Here is a 20,742-nt window from a genome sequence, read left to right on the forward strand (position 1 = left end):
GGCTTTTTCCAAGACCACGTAGTGTCCCAGGTAGACTATTACAAAAGAAAGAACATCTCATTAGTTACAACATTACATAACTTATGTTCAACAATGTTCTGATATCTCTCATGGATGACTATTACAATCATATTAATACAAGATTCAAAAACATTTTACATTGTGCTCACCAATTTACAGATAGTGATGGATTATGGTACTGAACGGCCATGAATTCCGGTCACTGACCATGCATGTGACACCACATATAACCACAGGGAGCCAAGATGAAGGGGCTCATAGCCCAAGGATTGAACCAGGGTTGATCCCAGAGGAGGGGGTGTCGAGTCCGGTATCATCCAGGGGTCACAAACTGTTCACAAATAGGTGGAGCCGGGAGACACCAAATATCGTCCAAAATATGTAAGTATACACATAGGGGTCTGGAAAAGAAGGGGCGACAATAGGCCAACTCCCAATACTTAGAGGGGGCTCCCCCACACATATATTCAGGGTCATTTCAAATTGTTTAAATCTTTTTTATATCTTAAATAAAGTTATATTTTTTCATTATGTGGTTAATTATTTGAATCTGTGCTCACCTATCAGGAGCCCTCCTCAACAATCCCTTTCCTTTATTTAGAGGAACCTGTTTTTCGCTACTTGGCGTTTAGACCTGTATGTATCCTCTATTTTTGAGACTTAAACCAAAATAAATAACTGTCCAAAATAACTCCATGCTACTGTATATAAAACAAAGCAAAAATTTGGGCTGAAATTCCACCTAAATCCATTTTAGATGAAAACTTTCTAAATAGCAGATCGGGAGATAATTAAACGACTGACTGGGTGCTGATATTTTTCCCACCTGGAGGCTTGAAGGCAAATGTTTTAAGAAACACATGTGGTATCAGTTATGTGTTCCCAAGGATGATGTGACTTTTACACTAAACTTTAATTAAAATTTATGTGTACTCAACTTCTTGTTCTTTTATTATATAAGCCAACCCCGTTCATTGTAGTGTAGACCTCCACTGAAGACTTCCAGCTGTCTACATTCTCAGCACCAACTGAACCATCCGGTAAGTATATGCTGGAAGGTCATTATTATATTATTATTCCTATTATAATTATTTATTAGAAAAGAAACCTTGATATTCAGATTTCAAGTAAAGTTTAAATGACTCATCTGTTTTATTTTGATTTAAATGATGGCAAGGTTCCTCATATAATTTTCCCCCAAATTGGCCTTTTTTTAGAAAATGAACATTTAAAGTGATTTACAAAATTTTTTTTTTTCAATCAATAAATTTTTATTGAATTTCAAACATAAATGACAAAGAAAACAGAAAATCACATCAACAAAATGTGATACAAGAAAATGATAACAACAAAGTAGAACATTATCCAAAAGTGGATGATACAGTGTTCAAACAATAGTTATATGCTTCGTTCAAGAGTACTTTAACATCATGCATGTACAGGTTGACATAGTGTATTCCGATGATGGGAGGAGAAGAGAGGCGTCAAACCACCCCGACTCAGAACCCCTCGGGGAACAATGTCACCAAGCCATGAGTCGTCGACACCTCCCATCATCCCCAGGATCAGAATGAGTAGAACTAATCTAAATAGTTCTATTATAAGCTTCTAGTTTCAGGTGTTAAATAGGGCCATTCCAACCAAGCTTTTTGAAACTTGTGGTGGGTTAATGCATTGAAGGATAAAGCTTTCTCTAGTTTATAGTTCTCATTAACTAGGGTAATTGCCTCAGAAAGATTTGGGGTGTTGGTGGTTTTCCACTTACGTAGTATTAAAGTTCTGGCAGCCGAAAGGAGATGCACAATCATTCGTTTATATGTCATTGGGTAAAGTTCAATGTTTGTGGTTTGTGATTTACAAAATTGAAAACAGAAAATTCAAAACTGGCTAATCTAGAATTCATCCCGCTATTGTACATTTTTCACAATTATTATTAAGCGGATCAGGCAAAGTTTTATTTTTTTGTGTGCCCTGAATAGGAATTCTTTTGCGTTTTACAATTTTTGTTAAACTTTTATTGACCTGAACAAAATAACAGGGTGGGCAACGACATGGCAAATGAGGTTTAAGAGGGGACCCAGGACTACAACATATCCATACATTTTAATAGAGTATGCCTGTAAACTACACTGACTGCACTTTAATGTGGAGAAGTGTAAGGTTTTGCACTTGGGGACATAAAAGCACAATACACTTTAGGGGAGGAACCTCTGGGGGAGTCAAGAATGGAGAAAGATCTAGGAGTCCTGGTAGAGGATAGACCAAGCAACAGCATGCAATGTCAAGCTGCAGCTGCCAAAGCCAGCAAAATATTAGCATGCATAAAGAAAGGGATGTATTCCAGAGATAAAACTATAATTCCACCACTTTATAAAACTCTGGTAAGAACGCATCTGGAGTATTCTGTCCAATTCTGGTCGCCAGTCCTCAGGAGGGATGTGTTGGAGCTGGAGAGAGTCCAGAGAAGGGCAACTAAACTAATTAGGGGATAAGAGGACCTTAATTATGAAGAGCGTCTACAATCGCTTGATTTATTCTCCCTGGAAAAGAGACGCCTGAGAGGGGACATGATAGCAATTTATAAATACCTCAATGGTGATCTCAGCATAGAAAAAGAGCTATTCAGTCGCAAGGATTGCATGAGGACTTGAGGACATACAATGCGATTAGAGGAGAAGCGTTTTGACCTCAGGCAACGCAGGGGTTTTTTTTACTGTTAGGGCTACAAGATTGTGGAATTCTCTACCACAAGAGGTGGTATCTGCGGGAAGTATGGCTACTTTCAAAAGACTCCTGGACATACATCTCAAGGATCAGAACATTAAGGTGTATGAGAGATGATTACGGCCATGCGCACCTACACAGGTTGAACTGGATGGACTATTGTCTTTATTCAACCTCAACTACTATGTAACTATGTAACTATGTAACCACTTTCGTACCATCTGCTGCATGTATACTGCGGCAGGGCGGCCTGGCTGTGCAAAATCAGGTACATGTACATGATTTTGTGCACCAGATCTGCGGAGCCCTGTGTCCAATCACAGTGGGAGCCAATCAGTAGGGCCGGTGGCCGCGATGGCCGCTGGGACCCGCCGATCATTCCGAGGAGAGGCAGAACAGCGGTCTGCCTATCTAAACAAGGCAGCCCGCCGTTCTGCCACAGAGAAAAATAGAGATCTTGTGTTTCTGCAAAGCAGGAACACGGATCTCTGTTTTCCTCCAGTGCATCCACTCCCCCCACAGTTAGAAAGCACTCCCTAGGAGCCCGCTTAACCCTTTGATCACCCCCGATGTTAACTGCTTCCCTGCCAGTGTCATTTGTTACAGTGCATTTTTTTTTTTAGCACCGATCACTGTACTGGTGTCACTGGTCCTTAAAAAGTGTCACTTGGGGGGATACTAAAACTGGGTAGTGCAAAATTTGGTGCAGCTCTGCATAGAAACCAATCAGCTTCCATATTTTATTGCCAAAGCTTACTTGAACAAGTTAAAGTTAGAAGGTGATTGGCTACTATACACAGCTGCACCACATTCTGGGGGCTCCAGTTTTAGTAAATCTGCCCCTTAGTGTCAGATTTGTCCACCGAAATGTCGCAGTACCACTAAAAATCACTGATCACCGCCATTAATAGTAGAAAAAAATAAATAAAAAGTCCAAAAATCTCTCCTATGGTTTGTAGACTCTATAACTTTTACGCAAACCAATCCTATATACGCTTATTGGAATTTTTATATCCAAAAATGTAGCAGAATACATATTGGCCTAAACTGATGAAGAAGTTTGATTTTTTTTAATTTTTTTTTATTGGGTGTATTTTAGAACAGAAAATAAAAAATATTGTTTTTTTTTTGAAAATTGTTATTTTTTGTTTATAGCGCAAAAAAAAAAAAAAAAAAAATCGCAGAGGTGATCACATACCACCAAAAGAAAGTTGCCATTCTTACAACCCCCTATTTCTTGTATTCCTGGCCCTTCACAGCCCCCTCTTTCTTGTATTTCAGGCCCTTCTCAGCCCCCTTTCCTGTAAACTAGTCTCTTAGCAGCCCCCTCTTTCTTGTATTCCAGGCCCTTCACAGCCCCCTCTTTCTTGTATTCCAGGCCCTTCACAGCCCCTTCTTTCTTGTATTCCAGGCCCTTCACAGCCCCCTCTTTCTTGTATACCAGTCCCTTCACAGCCCCCTCTTTCTTGTATTCCAGGCCCTTCACAGCCCCCTCTTTCTTGTATTCCAGGCCCTTCACAGCCCCCTTTCTTGTATACCAGTCCCTTCACAGCCCCCTCTTTCTTGTATTCCAGGCCCTTCACAGCCCCCTCTTTCTTGTATTCCAGGCCCTTCACAGCCCCCTTTCTTTTAACCAGTCCCTTCACAGCCCCCTCTTTCTTGTATTCCAGGCCCTTCACAGCCCCCTTTCTTGTATACCAGTCCCTTCATAGCCCCTCTTTCTTTTATTCCAGGCCCTTCACAGCCCCCTCTTTCTTGTATATCAGTCCCTTTACAGCCCCCTCTTTCTTGTATTCCAGGTCATTCATAGCCCTCTTTTTCTTCTATATCAGTCCCTTCACAGCCCCCTCTTTCTTATATTCCAGGCCCTTCACATCCCCCTTTCTTGTATATCAGGCCCTTCAGAGCTCCCTCTTTCTTGTATTCCAGACCCTTCACAGCCCCCTTTTCTTGTATTCCAGGCCCTTCACAGCCCCCTCTTTCTTATATTCCAGGCCCTTTACAACCCCCTATTTCTTGTATTCCAGGCCCTTCACAGCCCCCTCTTTCTTGTATTTCAGGCCCTTCACAGCCCCCTTTCCTGTAAACTAGTTTCTTAGCAGCCCCCTCTTTCTTGTATTCCAGGCCCTTCACAGCCCCCTCTTTCTTGTATTCCAGGCCCTTCACAGCCCCCTCTTTCTTGTATTCCAGGCCCTTCACAGCCCCTTCTTTCTTGTATTCCAGGCCCTTCACAGCCCCCTTTCTTGTATACCAGTCCCTTCACAGCCCCCTCTTTCTTGTATTCCAGGCCCTTTTAAGCCCCCTCTTTCTCGTATTCCAGGCCCTTCACATCCCCCTCTTTCTTGTATTCCAGGCCATTCACAGCCCCCTCATTCTTGTATTCCAGCCCTTCACAGCCCCCTTTCTTGTATACCAGTCCCTTCAAAGCCCCCTCTTTCTTGAATTCCAGGCCCTTCACAGCCCCCTCTTTTTAGTATTCCAGACCCTTCACAACCCCCTTTTCTTGTATTACAGGCCCTTCACAGCCCCCTCTTTCTTGTATTTCAGTCCCTTCACAGCCCCCCTTTCTTGTATTCCAGGCCCTTCACAACCCCCTCTTTCTTGTATTCCAGGCCTTCCACAGCCCCCTCTTTCTTGTATTCCAGGCCCTTCACAGCCCCCTATTTCTTTTATTCAGGCCCTTCACAGACCCCTTTCTTGTATACCAGTCCCTTCACAGCCCCCTCTTTTTTGTTTTCCAGGCCCTTCACAGCCCCCTTTCTTGTATACCAGTCCCTTCACAGCCCCCTCTTTCTTGTATTCCAGTCCCTTCACAGCCCCCTCTTTCTTGTATTCCAGGCCCTTCACAGCCCCCTCTTTCTTTTATTCATGCCCTTCACAGACCCCTTTCTTGTATACCAGTCCCTTCACAGCCCCCTCTTTTTTGTTTTCCAGGCCCTTCACAGCCCCCTTTCTTGTATACCGGTCCCTTCACAGCCCCCTCTTTCTTGTATTCCAGTCCCTTCACAGCCCCCTCTTTCTTGTATTCCAAACCCTTCACAGCCCTCTTTCTTGTATTTCAGTCTCCTCACAGCCCCCCTTTCTTGTATTTTAGGCCCTCTCATTATTGTATTCCAGTCCCTTCACAGCCTCCCCCCTTTCTTGTATTCCAGGCCCCTAACAGCCCAACTTTTTTGTATTCCAGGCCTTTCACAGCCCCCTTTCTTGTATTCCAGGCTCTTCACAGTCCCCCCCCCCCCCACCATTTTCTTGTATTCCAGGCTCTTCACAGTCCCCCTTTTTTGTATTCCAGGCCCTGGGTGGCGTAGCTGCGGTCCGGATAGAATTGTCATTTGGTCTGGGTCTTGACCGCGTTCCGCCATTTAGTGATGCCTGATATACAGTATATACCAGTTTGTAACCTATGGTTCAGCACCACCTAGTGGCCATTTACCAACAGCGCTCTTGTTTGTGTGTTTTCTTAAAGGGTAAAGTGGTTGTAAAGGCAAAAAGTATTTTTATCTTAATGCATTCTATGCATTAAAAGAGACGTGTGGGGTTTCCTTTTTTCCCCTTTATACTTACCTAGGTGGACGCATTATCGGTAGCAGCCCCCAGCTCCCCTAATACTTACCTGAGCCCTTCTCCATCCAGCAATGTTGCAGAAGTATCTCGGCTGCCCGAGGCCCTCCCTCCTCATTAGCTGAGACAGCAGAGCGAAGCCATTGGATCCCGTTGCTGTCGAATTCAGTGAGCCAATGAGGAAAGAGGAGGTAAAAAGGGTTGCGGCTCCACGTCTGAATAGGCACAGGGAGCTATGAATCGGCTTGGGTGCCCCCATAGCAAGCTGCTTGCTGTGGGGGCACTCAACAGGAGGGAGGGGCCAGGAGCACCAAAAAGGGACCAGAGAAGAGGAGGATCCAGGCTACTCTGTGCAAAACCAACTGCACAGTGCAGGTAAGTTTAACATGTTTGTTATTTTTAACACAAAAAAAATAGACTTTACAATCACTTTAGGTTCACCTTTTCGGGCAGAATTTAACTTTTCATAATAAATTTAAATAATAAATAAATTTTGTAATATAATTTCTGGCCCAGCAATGCCAATGTTCTTATCTCTCACTAACCTCATCCACAGCTCAGGTCAGCGCCCATCATTGCCCTGTCAGTGCGACTAGAGGAAAGCCAATAACTAGCACTTCCTGCTGTGATTGGATGCAGCTAATCACATGGTAAAGAGCCTATGTCACCTGAGATGCGGTGTGACACACCGCACTACCGATCTCCGCCCTGCGCTTCTGGGGGCGTGCACGAGCAGCTTATCCTGCTGGTCATCATATGATGCCCAGTCAGGATAAAGGAACCACCGCTTGGCTATCATTCTGCTATAGGCCAGGTGGGATGTGGTTAAAACCTAACATACTTTCAATGAAATCCAATATCAATCATTTGACTCAAATATTATTACATATTCTAATATAGTTATACATAAAACATTGTTTTTTCATATATTTAGGCCCTTATTAAGAAATAGTACAGTAGAAGGATAACATTCATAAGTTATATACCTTATAATGATACATTTTTTTTTAACCTAATCTCAATAGTTTCATTCTCCTTCTCTCCAAACCTGGAACAAGTTAACCACTTAAGCCCCGGAAGATTTTACCCCCTTCCTGACCAGGGGGTATTTTGCGATTCGGCACTGCGTGACTTTAACGGACAATTGCGCGGTCGTGCGACGCTGTACCTAAACTAAATTGACGTCCTTTTTTTCCCACAAACAGAGCTTTCTTTTGGTGGTATTTGATCACCTGTGCGATTTTTTGATCATGCGCTATAAACAAAACAATAGCGTCAATTTTGCAAAAATAACAATACTTTTCACATTTTTTTATATGACATTCCCCCCCAAAAAAATGTAAAAATCAAAATTTTTTAACATTTTCGGCCAATTTGTTTTATGCTACATATGTTTTGCAAAAAGCGTATTTTGATTGGTTTGTGCAAAAGTTGTTGCGTTTACTAACAAAGGGAAAGATTTTTGTCATTTTTGTTGTTTTTTTTAAACGCGTAATGGCGGCGATCTGCGATTTTTTTTGCGGTACTGCGACATTGCAGCGGACAGATCGGACCATTGACTGACATTTTTGACACTTTTGGGGGTACCAGTGACATTTCTACAGTAATCAGTGCTATATATATGCACTGTTACTGTAAAATGACACTGTTAGTGAAGGGGTTAACTTTTTTTGAGAGGGAGGGGTTATGTGTGTCCCTAGGGGAGTGATTCTAACTGTGATTGGCTGTGGCTTGAGCTGTAGAAACAGTGATCAACGGTCCTACATAGTAGAACCGTATGATCACTATTTCTACACAGGGGAGAATGACAGGCGGCTTGTTTACATCAGCCGCCTGCCTTTCTCCCTCTCCACCCAAGGATCGCGAGTGACCGGCGGACATCGGGTCCGCCGGTCACACGCGCGGGAGAGTCCGTGACCGCGCGGGAATGGGAGCGCGCCTCCGGTGGCGCGCGCTCGCTCCCCAGAGCCTCACAGGCTAGTGACGTACCGGTACGTCACTTTGCCTGTGAGGGGCTGACCGCCGCAGTATATGTACTTGCGGCGGTCGGCAAGTGGGTAAAATCACAAAGAACTCTTCTCATTCATACAAGAAAAACTCTAAAGAAACCGTTTGTCCAGTTTGTACAGCAGATTTATTTTTAATCTAACATCCTTTAGCACTAAACAAAATCTAGAGAAAAGTAGGGTTTGGAGGCCAGTTGGGGGAAGGAAGACCAGAAAAACCAACACATTAAAATGTATCCATTTATTAGTATATCTAAAAGAATTTTGTGTACAGATGAGGGATATACAAAAAGAAGAAAAGAGACATCCCTCATATATTCACCAATATGTCAAAATTATTCAAAACAACAGCACAGAAATATATCCCTATTAAGGGACCAATACATGCTTCAAGCTGATGTTGATGCACAAAGTCTTTGATGATATTCGGTTAGAGGGTCCCAATGAGCCAACGCGTTTCACATCAGGCTTCGTCAGGGCCAGAGAGACCGAGCTATACCGATATTTCTCATATACTTTATAGTCCGTTTTGCTGCCCTAGAACGCACTCATCCAACTACTATTTGGAGTCCACCTTGCTGAGGGATAGAGAGCATGCCAAACGGTGCCGGAATATATACTTCCAAATAGTCCATAAAGGTATAGAGGCAGGATATTAAATGGTTCAGGTTACGGACCATTCAGAGTCATGATATTCAATTCATGACCCTGGAGGTAGCCTTAATACTGGTGGATCCCCGTATGTCCTGCCTTTACCACTGTTGAGTGATAGCCAGAGTGAGTGGCCCAGGTGAGGTAAAAGGCATCCTCGTTTAGGATAGAAAGCCCTGGAAACCATAATCTACGGAGTCTGCAATTTTGGTAAATGTTAACCAGCTCCAATTGCTTCTAAGATTCTACTGTGCTCTACCTATTGTGGGATTGAGGAATGAGATGGATCGAGACCCCTTAATTACATTGTTTCATGGGTAGCCAGATCTGGTAAGGTCTGGAAAGCATCACGAAAATTATCCAAATTCATGTTTAAAAAAAACCCTCAACCCATAATGGGTGACAAGAGTACGTGTTCTTTTGTGATGGATTCAAGCAAACAAACATTGGAGCTTTTATTGTAACCATTGGAACCATTTAATGAATGCCCCTGGAACCTCCTTTAGGGAAAGGGAGCCTTGACTGCTGGAAGCCTGGCATCACTGTGGGTGTGAACCTAAAAGTGAAGTTAACCACTTGCCGACCGCCGCACGACTATCTACGTCGGCGGTCAGCCCCTCACAGGCAAACTAACGTAGGGCTACGTTGCTTGCTTGTGAGGGTCTAGGGAGCGAGCGCGCGCCCCCGGAGGCGCGCTCCCGCTCCCGCGTGGTCACGGACCCCCCCGCGCGTGTGACCAGCGGACCCGATGTCCGCCGGCCACTCGGCGATCGGCGGGGGAGAGGGAGAATGTCAGGCAGCTTGTGTAAACAAGCCGCCTGTCATTCTCCTCGCTGTAAAGACACTGATCACATGGATCTACTATGTAGATCCATTGATCAGTGTCCTTACAGCTGAAGCCACAGCCAATCACAGTAGAAAGCACGCCCCTAGGGACACACACAGCCCCTCCCTCCCAAATAAAGTTAACCCCTTCACTACCAGTGTATTTTTACAGTAACAGTGCATATATATAGCACCGATTACTGTAGAAATGTCACTGGTAACCCCAAAAGTGTCAAAAATGTCAGTCAAGGGTCCGATCTGTCCGCCGCAATGTCGCAGTACCGCAAAAAAAATCGCAGATCCCCGCCATTACGCGTTAAAAAAAAAAACAACAAAAATGACAGAAATCTTTCCCTTTGTTAGTAAACGCAATAACTTTTGCGCAAACCAATCAAAATACGCTTTTTGTGATTTTTTTTACCAAACATAGGTAGCATAAAACAAATTGGCCGAAAATGTTAAAAAATTTTGATTTTTACATTTTTTTGGGGGGGAATTTCATATAAAAAAATGTGAAAAATATTGTTATTTTTGCAAAATTTACGCTCTTTTTTTGTTTATAGCGCGTGATCAAAAAATCGCACAGGTGATCAAATACCACCAAAAGAAAGCTCTGTTTGTGGGAAAAAAAGGACGCCAAATTCGTTTAGGTACAGCGTCGCACGACCGCGCAATTGTCCATTAAAGTCACGCAGTGCCGAATCGCAAAATACCCCCTGGTCTGAATGGGGGTAAAATCTTCCGGGGCTTAAGTGGTTATGTAGCTCCCTTAAGATTGCCTACAAAGACCTGAGGGGACTGGGTGGAGCCTGAACTCTAGGAAAGGCTACGCTGGGGCACATCCAACTACTAGGAGATTCAACTGTCACAAGAGTTACCCTCCCTCCCGCCCGTTGTGATGTTTTATCACAGCTTTATTGGCGGTTTTGACCATGCCAGCAATTGATGTTGCCTTAAGTGGGGTACACACCAGTAGAAAATCTGCCGAAAATTCCCGTCCGAGGTAAAATCGTACGATTTTCGGCTAGTGTGCACACAACTTTCAGCAGCCGATGCCGACATTTTCAACAAAAAAAACGGAGGGACAAACACCAGAATTTTTATCGTCTGTCCCCAGATGACCAATTTTCGGATTCGGAAAATTGGATACGAAAGACCGTGCATGATCTGAAGTTGCCAACGACCCGAAAGTCTAGGAACAAATGTCCCAAAAAAAAAAAAATCGGACAATAAATTTCGTGAACATTTATGCACTGTCAACTAAAAACGGTTATGAATGCTGAGCAAGAACGAGAAAAATCGGAGGATATTTTGTCCGATTTCCGTCAAGTGTGTACGGACCTTTAGAGGCTATGCCCTCAAGTTAAATTCTGGAGTCAGTCTAATGTCTGTCTGGCACTGATGGTAAGGACAGGCCTCTTAGACTATGGCCTCTTAGACTATGTGAGTTTATGTTTTATGGGTGCTCACAGTAGAATTGTGACTGGCATTGTTGTTTGGTAAATTCTTGGGTCAATCTAATGCCTGTCTGGCACTGATGGTAAGGACAGGCCTCTTAGACTATGTGTGTTTATGTTTTATGGGTGTTCAACGTATAAGAGTCGGTTCACACCAGGGCGACTCAAAGTCGCCCTGACTTTGAAGTAGCCCGTGCAGCACGACTTCATTGTGGCTTGCAAATGACTTCTCATAATAGAAGTCAATGCAAGTCGCTCCGACTTCGCCCAGAAGTAGTGCATGAAACTTTTTCTAAGTCGGAGCGACTTGAGTCGCTCTGATTAGAACGGTTCCATTGCACAGAATGGAGCGCTACTTGTCAGGCGACCAAGTTGCCTGACAAGTCGGAGTAGAGTGAACCGGGTATAACTGTGACTGGCATTGTTGTTTGGCAGATTTGGAAAGTTGTTACTTTTGCAAAGTTCAATAAGGCGGTGGCCCTACGGTATTTCCAGTGGTGGGATTCAGCCGGTTCTCACCGGTTCTACAGAACCGGTTACTAAACATTTGGCAGTTCGCAGAACCGCCTTACTGACCATCTATCATCCGCTCGTGTCCTGTGGCTGCGGCGGCGGCGCTACTCTCTCTGCCTCTGTCCTGTGTCCTGTGGCGGCGGCGCTCTCTCTCTGCGGGGAGCACTGGTTGCTAGGCTAGAGGCCGCTTAGCATCTAGCAACCAGTGACATCACCCCTTCTGAACCTCTTCTCCTCCAGGCCGCCTCCCAGTCCCCGCCTATCACAATTTGGCTCCGCCTCCACCCACTTTCAGCGCGCACTGCACTGTCACTCTTGCACACGGGCGTTCCGATCAGATCCGCCTGTCAGATCTGATCGGATGCCCCATTCAGCCCTATGGAGCAGCGGATGTCAGCGTCAGTGGTGACATGTCTGCTGACACCCGCTGCCATCCGCATCCGATCCTGTCCGTGAAATCCGGACGGATGGAAACTCTATTTTCCATCCGTCCTGGGTGGGGATCAGATCCAGAAAAAGATTAGTGCTGCTCAGCACCCTACTCCTGCGCTCAGAACCTGGTCCTCAGGCTGCCTCAATCCTGGAACTTGTACTTATACTTGGCATCCACTATGGCTGGGCTTTGCTGCCCCCTACGACCGGGGCGGTCGACCAAACACTGTAGATACAAAACAAAGAAAGGGCGCACCAGCCTAGCGCATTATCCTCAGCGAGTTTATTGATAATAAAAAGATAAAAATCAGCTACTCACAAACATGCGTGAAAGTCAAGCATATCAATTCCATAAAGCAGCATCATTACAGGAGTCCGATATCTCATGAAAGCAGAGGGCTGACGCGTTTCAAGGCTCTGAGGAAGAAGCACGGCCTCGAAACGCGCCAGCCCTCTGCTGTCATCCGCCGGCTCAGCGGGGATCGGCAGATCGATCCCAGCTGAGCAGAGCACGGTCCGCAAAGTTTTTCATTGCCATTAAAGAACAAAATATTAAACCATGCTTGAATGTCGGAACTGGTTACTAAAATTTTTGAATCCCACCACTGGGTATTTCCACCTTAATCAGCTTCCGTGTGTTTTTGGGGGGCAAGGTATTGGTTTATGAGTTGGTCATAAATGCACCTATGCTTCTCAGAAGTCATGTGTGCCTAACATTAGGGTGCCTCGTGTTATTTTTGAGTCATATTTTCAAGTTTTCTCTTCTTTTTCTTTTTTTTCTTTCCATGAATCCAAATTATCTGCAGATCTCAAAGATGTTCACCTTGAAGAAATCACTGTTACTCCTTTTCTTTATTGGGACCATCAACTTATCTCTCTGTGAGGAAGAGTAAGTATAAATAAGATTTTTTTTCAAATAAAAGTATAGACTTTAAATCTTGATTCTGGGCAAACAGCATAGGGCTGTGCAAGGAGACCAGTTTTAGGTCTTGCTCCTCTCCCAACCTGTGACAGGACAGTAAAGAGGAGAAGCAGGAGACTGATGAGGTCATTTCTCTGTCACTTTGCTTTCTCCTCTTATCAGCATGCTTCTTGCAAGAGACTGATAACAGGTCAGATTCAGTAGATCCATAAAACCACTTCCTAAGACGACAAGTACGGCTTCACCCCCCTCCCTTCCCATTCCCTCCCCCCTCCCATTGTCCAATAAGTGCTCATGGGTATCATTATTGAGTAGTCTTATGTCTTATCTGGACATTTTTCTTCTTTCCCTTTGTATTTTGACTTGGTTTACCTGCCTTTGTTCAAATTATTCACTGTATTGTATTGTAAAACCCAATAAACATTAAAAAAAAAAAAAACACTTCCTGCCTGTAGGACGTCTTATGATGTCCTTGGATTGAAGTAGTGATATCAGGATGATGCATTCAGCTACACAGATATCTTTGTTTTCAGCTGGTGATTCCCTACAATGTAAAAGCTATCCTAGCAGCTGGATTGCTTTTACAGGCAGTGGGCGGTGCTGGTTTATCATAGAGTTGGCCGTGAACCAGATGGTCCCCAGCCATCTCTATGACCCTGGGAGGCCAGAAGCAATGTCACGATGTCACCTCCAGTTTTTGCATTGGAAAGCAGAGATTTATGGGTTTTTTTTAATCCCATGCTTTTTTGTGTAGAGGAGATATCTTGGGTCTTTTTAACCCCCAGATGTCTCCATAAAGAGAACCTGTCATGCCTTATTCCTATTACAAGGGATAAAGTTTGGTGTGTGTGGAGGTAAAGCGTCATAAAATTTCTAGTCTTGGCAGGTACCATCCCCAACCTGATACATTTCGAAATTGCAAAATTAAAATGGGACTTTTGATGTACCTCCTAGGGTGTAATAAACATAAACGTTTTATTGAGAGAGGCACAGATATATAAAAAAGAATATACTTACAAATTATATGTATAAAAAAAATATTATTATTATTGAGAGAAACACAGATATATAAAAAGATCTTTAAGTATATGCTTTATATATATCTGTGTTTTTCTCAATAAAAATGTTTATGTTTTTATACATATAATTTGTATTTGTTTATTACACCTAAATACATTTCTTGTAATAGAAATAAAAGTGTAACAAAGTAAAAATAAAAAAAAAATACTCCAGGAGTGCATAGGGCACTCCTGGAGTGTGCATTCTTTACATAGCACACTCCTGAACTCTGAAATCTGAGCATAGGGCACCCCTGGAACTGTATTCTGTTCATAGCACACCCCTGAACTCTGCACATAGCATACTCCTAATCTCTGCAATCTGTGCATAGTACATCCCTGGAACTGCACTCTGTACATAGCACACTCCTGAACTCTGAAATCTGAGCATAGGGCACCCCTGGAACTGTATTCTGTTCATAGCACACCCCTGAACTCTGCACATAGCACACTCCTAATCTCTGCAATCTGTGCATAGTACATCCCTGGAACTGCACTCTGTACATAGCACACTCCTAAACTCTGCACTCTGTACATAGCACACTCCTAAACTCTATACTCTGTACATAGCACACTCCTAAACTCTGCACTCTGTACATAGCACACTCCTAAACTCTATACTCTGTACATAGCACACTCCTAAACTCTGCACTCTGTACATAGCACACTCCTGAACTCTGCACTCTGTACATAGCACACTCCTAAACTCTGCACTCTGTACATAGCACACTCCTAAACTCTGCACTCTGTACATAGCACAATCCTAAACTCTACACTCTGTACATAGCACACTCCTGAATTCTGCTCTCTGTGCATAGGGCATCCCTGGAACTGCACTCAGTAAATAGCACACTCCTAAACTCTGCACTCTGTACATAGCACACTCCTGAACTCTGATCTCTGTGCATAGGGCATCCCTGAAACTACACATAGCAAACTCCTGAATTCTGATCTCTGTGCATAGGGCATCCCTGAAACTACACATAGCAAACTCCTGAATTCTGCACCCTGTGCATAGGGCACCTCTGGAACTGCACTCTGTACATAGCACACCCCTGAACTCTGTACTTTGGGCATAGGGCACCTCTGGAACTGTACTCTGCCCATGGCACACCCCTGAACTCTGAACATAGCACTCTGAATATACTCCGTCCTGATCTCTGCACTCTATGCATAGGGTACCCCTGGAACTGCACTCTGTACATAGCATATTCTAAGAACTCTGCACTCTGTGCATAAAGAAAACCCTGGAACTGCACTCTGTGCATAGCATATTCTTATACTCCTCTCTGTGCATAGTTTACTCCTGAACTCTGCACTGTGTGTACTGTATTGGGTACTCCTGAACTCTGCACTGTGTGCAAAGAGCACACCTGGAACTGCACTCTGTACACAGTACACCCCATGAACTCTGGGCATAAGGCACCCCTGGAACTGTATTCTGTCCATAGCACACCCCTGAATCCTGCACATAGCATACTCCTGATCTCTGCACTTTGTGCACAGGGCACCCCTGGAACTGCACTCTATACATAACACACTCCTGAACTCTGGGCATAGGGCACCCCTGGAACTGCACTCTGCACATATCACACTCCTGAACTCTGCTCTCTGTGCATAGGGCATCCCTGGAACTGCACATAGCAAACTCCTGAACTCTGCTCTCTGTGCATAGGGCACCCCTGGAACTGCACTCTGTACATAGCACACCCCTAAATTCTGTACTTTGGGCATAGGGCACCCCTGGAACTGTATTCTGCCCATGGCACACCCCTGAACTCTGAACATAGCACTCTGAATATACTCCGTCCTGATCTCTGCACTCTATGCATAGGGCACCCCTGGAACTGCACTCTGTACATAGCATATTCTAAGAACTCTGCACTCTGTGCATAAAGAAAACCCTGGAACTGCACTCTGTGCATAGCATATTCTTATACTCCTCTCTGTGCATAGTTTACTCCTGAACTCTGCGCTGTGTGTACTGTATAGGGTACTCCTGAACTCTGCACTGTGGGCAAAGAGCACACCTGGAACTGCACTCTGTACACAGTACACCCCTGAACTCTGGGCATAAGGCACCCCTGGAACTGTATTCTGTCCATAGCACACCCCTGAATTCTGCACGTAGCATACTCCTGATCTCTGCACCCTGTGCATAGGGCACCCCTGGAACTGCACTCTGTACATAGCATACTCCTGAACTCTGCTCTCTGTGCATAGAGCATCCCTAGAACTGCACATGGCAAACTCCTGAACTCTGCACTCTGTGCACAGGGCACCCCTGGAACTGCACTCTATACATAACACACTCCTGAACTCTAGGCATAGGGCACCCCTGGAACTGCACTCTGCACATATCACACTCCTGAACTCTGCTCTCTGTGCATAGGGCATCCCTGGAACTGCACATAGCAAAATCTTGATCTCTGCTCTCTGTGCATAGGGCACCCCTGGAACTGCACTCTGTACATAGCACACCCCTAAATTCTGTACTTTGGGCATAGGGCACCCCTGGAACTGTACTCTGTCCATAGCACACCCTTGAACTCTGAACATAGCATACTCCTGATATGTGCACTTTGTGCATAGGGCACCCCTGGAACTACACTCTGTACATAGCATATTCTAAGAACTCTGCACTCTATGCATAGTTTACTCCTGAACTCTGCACTCTGTGCATAAAAAACTCTGGAACTGCACTCTGTGCATAGCATATTCTTATACTCCACTCTGTGCATAGTTTACTCCTGTACTTCGCACTGTGTCTAGGGCACTCCTGAACTCTGCACTCTGTGCATAGAGCACTCCTGGAACTGCACTCTGTACACAGTACACCCCTGAACTCTTTGCATAGGGCACTCCTGAAACTGCACTCTATACACAGTACACCCCTGAACTCTGTGCATAGGGCACTCCTGGAACTGCACTCTATACATAGCACACTCCTAAACTCTGCACTCTGTACATAGCACACTCCTGAACTCTGCTGTCTGTGCATAGAGCACTCCTGGAACTGCACTCTATACATAGCACACTCCTAAACTCTGCACTCTGTACATAGCACACTCCTAAACTCTGCACTCTGTACATAGCACACTCCTAAACTCTGCACTCTGTACATAGCACACTCCTGAACTCTGCACTCTGTACATAGCACACTCCTAAACTCTGCACTCTGTACATAGCACACTCCTAAACTCTGCACTCTGTACATAGCACACTCCTAAACTCTGCACTCTGTACATAGAACACTCCTGAACTCTGCACTCTGTACATAGCACACTCCTGAACTCTGCACTCTGTACATAGCACACTCCTAAACTCTGCACTCTGTACATAGCACACTCCTGAACTCTGCACTCTGTACATAGCACACTCCTGAACTCTGCTGTCTGTGCATAGGGCATCCCTGGAACTGCACTTAGCAAACTCCTGAACTCTGCACTCTGTACATAGCACACTCCTGAACTCTGCACTCTGTACATAGCACACTCCTGAACTCTGCACTCTGTACATAGCACACTCCTGAACTCTGCACTCTGTACATAGCACACTCCTGAACTCTGCTGTCTGTGCATAGGGCATCCCTGGAACTGCACTTAGCAAACTCCTGAACTCTGCACTCTGTATGTAATAATCAATGTCGTTTTTTTTTTTTTTTTTTACCTTTAACTGTGTCTTCTCCCAGGAGAGCTGCCGATGAGGAAGAAAGAAGAGATGATCAAGCAGAAACAGAGGTTGAGGTGGAAAAACGAGTTATACCATTTGTGGCAAGTGTGGCTGCCGAAATGATGCAGCACGTGTATTGTGCAGCTTCCAGAAGATGTTAAAGTTAAATTGGAAATCATCTGATGTGGAAAATCATTTAGCTAAATGCTAAATGTCTCATAAAAAAATAAAGTTGTTGCATACAGTGTTTTCTTCTTTTTAATTATTTTCATATCATGAACCTACCTTAGTTGGGGGAAATAATGTCCTTAGCGCACTTCCCAGGGAATGCAATCATTTATGGACTTTCAGTTGGATACAGAAGCCCCACTGATCTGGATAGATCCTCCACTTTATCCAATCACGATAAAAGTATACAGAATGGATCAGTCCACACTTACTCTTTATCCTTTTACTTCCTTTCTTCTAATATTTATAAAACATTTTCCATCCAGCAAGCTGCCATCAGTAACGCTCAATGGAATTCATTGCAGCAATACCGATATTGCTATTCCCAGATAAGATTGGCTGTATAGGAGTAAACCGTTTCTCTATGTGCTATCACCCGCCATCCATTAACAACCTCAATACCGGGCACTTTCACCCCCTTCCTGCCCAGGCCAATTTTCAGCTTTCAGCACTGCCGCACTTTGAATGACATTTGCGTGGTCATGCTGTACCCAAATTAAATTTTTAACGACTTGCCGACCAGCCGCCATTATACGGCGGCAGGTTCCCGCGAATCGCGTACCTGTACAGCGGTTCGCGGTAACGATCCCGGGGGCGCGAGTTCGCGCCCACTCCCCAGCGGGGAAGCCGATCCACGGGGCCGGCGGCCGTGATTGCTGCCAGACAGACACAATTGCTTCCCGTAAAGAGAGAACGGCGGTCTGCTGTTGTAAACACAGCAGACCGTTGTTCTCTCAGCTATCAACACAGAGCTCCTGTGTTCCTCCTATTTAGGAACACAGGTCTCTGTGTTGATTTCACAAGCCCCCCCCCCCACAGTTAGAAAACACCAAAAAACAATAAGGTGTAACCACCCTTCTCCTGCGCTTGGTATCCAAGCCCCTTGACCACACACTTCACGGGACTGACAGCTGGCTTCTCAGATGCCTAAAGTCTTGCTGCCCTTATCGGACTGGGGTAGTCCACCGATACTAAAAGCAAAAAGAACAAAAAAGGGCGCACCGACCTAGCGCATTATCCTCAATAAAAGGCTTTATTTAAATGACATAAAAAATGGCTACTCACAGACGTAGATAAAGATAAAGCATATCAAGCTGGATTACTCAAAAGTCCGTGTTTAGTCCATATAATCGTCCATGATGAGATGACTGACGCGTTTCGAGGCCTAGCCTCTTCCTCAGAATCCTCTGAGGAAGAGGCTAGGCCTTGAAACGCGTCAGTCATCTCATCATGGACGATTATATGGACTAAACACGGACTTATCAAGCTGGATTACTCAAAAGTCCGTGTTTAGTCCATATAATCGTCCATGATGAGATGACTGACGCGTTTCGAGGCCTAGCCTCTTCCTCAGAATCCTCTCATCATGGACGATTATATGGACTAAACACGGACTTTTGAGTAATCCAGCTTGATATGCTTTATCTTTATCTACGTCTGTGAGTAGCCATTTTTTATGTCATTTAAATAAAGCCTTTTATTGAGGATAATGCGCTAGGTCGGTGCACCCTTTTTTGTTCTTTTTGCTTTTAGTTAGAAAACACCCCCTAGGCTCACATTTAACCCTTTGATCGCCCCTGGGTTAACCCCTTCCCAGCCAGTGTCATTATTACAGTAACAGTGCATATTTATAGCACTGATTACTGTAGTAATGTTTCTGGTCCCCCCCAAAAGTGTCAGTTAGGGGTCCGATCTGTTTGCCGCAATGTCGCAGTTTTCCGCTAAATATCGCTTATCGCCGCCATCACAAGTAAAATAAATAAATAAAAATGACATAAATCTTTCCCCTAGTTTGTAGACGCGAAAACTTTTGCGTAAACCAATCAAAATACCCTTTTTACCAAAAATATGTAGTAGAATACAAATTGGCCCAAAATGATGAAAATTTTGATTTTTAATTTTTTTTTTCAGGAATGTTATAAAACAGAAAGTGAAAAATATTGTTTTATTTTTTTCAGAATTGTCGCTCTTTTGTTTAAAGCGCAAAAAATAAAAATCGCACAGGTGATCAAATACCACCAAAAGAAATCTCTATTTGTGGGAATAAAAGGACATCACATTTATTTGGGTACAATTTAGTTAAAGTAACGCAGTGCGGAATTGCAAAAAATGGCCTGGTCATTAAGGGGGAAAATCTTCCGGTCCAGAAGTGGTTAAACACCACAGGGTTTTTATTTTTTATTATAAACACTAAATTAAGAAAAAAAGATAAAACATTTTGTAAAAAGCGCTTTTCATAGTTTCTGGTATAAAATTCTACAAATAAGTAATTTTTCTTTGTCCCTGAAGGGCACTGATGAGGCGGCCCTGATGTGTACTGATGGACAATGATGAGGCTGCACTGATGAGGCAGCAATGAAGGGCACTGATGATCAGTGTAAATGCTTTACTCACTGTGGCCCCAATAGATCAACTCTCCTTTCCTCACACATTGTCTTTGTGTGAGGAAAGGAGAACTGATAACTGGTAAGCCTGTTTACATGTGACCAGCAGTGTAGGCTGGTGCCTAATTTTCTTAGGGGGGCAACCCGCGGCCCACCCGCCAGCCAACCATATAACCCCCCATCGCTCAATCAATTGCCCATCAGGCCCCCCGCCAGCCCTTGCACTTACCCCATGCAGGTGGCGGCTTTTCCACCTGCCTCTCCTCCCGAGTTTCGGCAGTCACTTCT

At 44.3% G+C, this 20,742-nt stretch overlaps 1 long non-coding RNA gene across 1 annotated transcript; it reads left to right on the plus strand.

Annotated features, from left to right (window-relative positions):
- Positions 1-991: 991 nt before the first annotated feature.
- Positions 992-18,089, plus strand: LOC309563004. Its single transcript, XR_014225653.1, has 3 exons — positions 992-1,061; positions 12,997-13,079; positions 17,862-18,089. It is a non-coding gene; the product is annotated as an uncharacterized lncRNA (long non-coding RNA).
- Positions 18,090-20,742: the final 2,653 nt, after the last annotated feature.

This window comes from Pelophylax lessonae (genome assembly GCF_965119305.1).
Source record: "Pelophylax lessonae genome assembly, chromosome: 9".
NCBI lineage: Eukaryota > Metazoa > Chordata > Amphibia > Anura > Ranidae > Pelophylax > Pelophylax lessonae.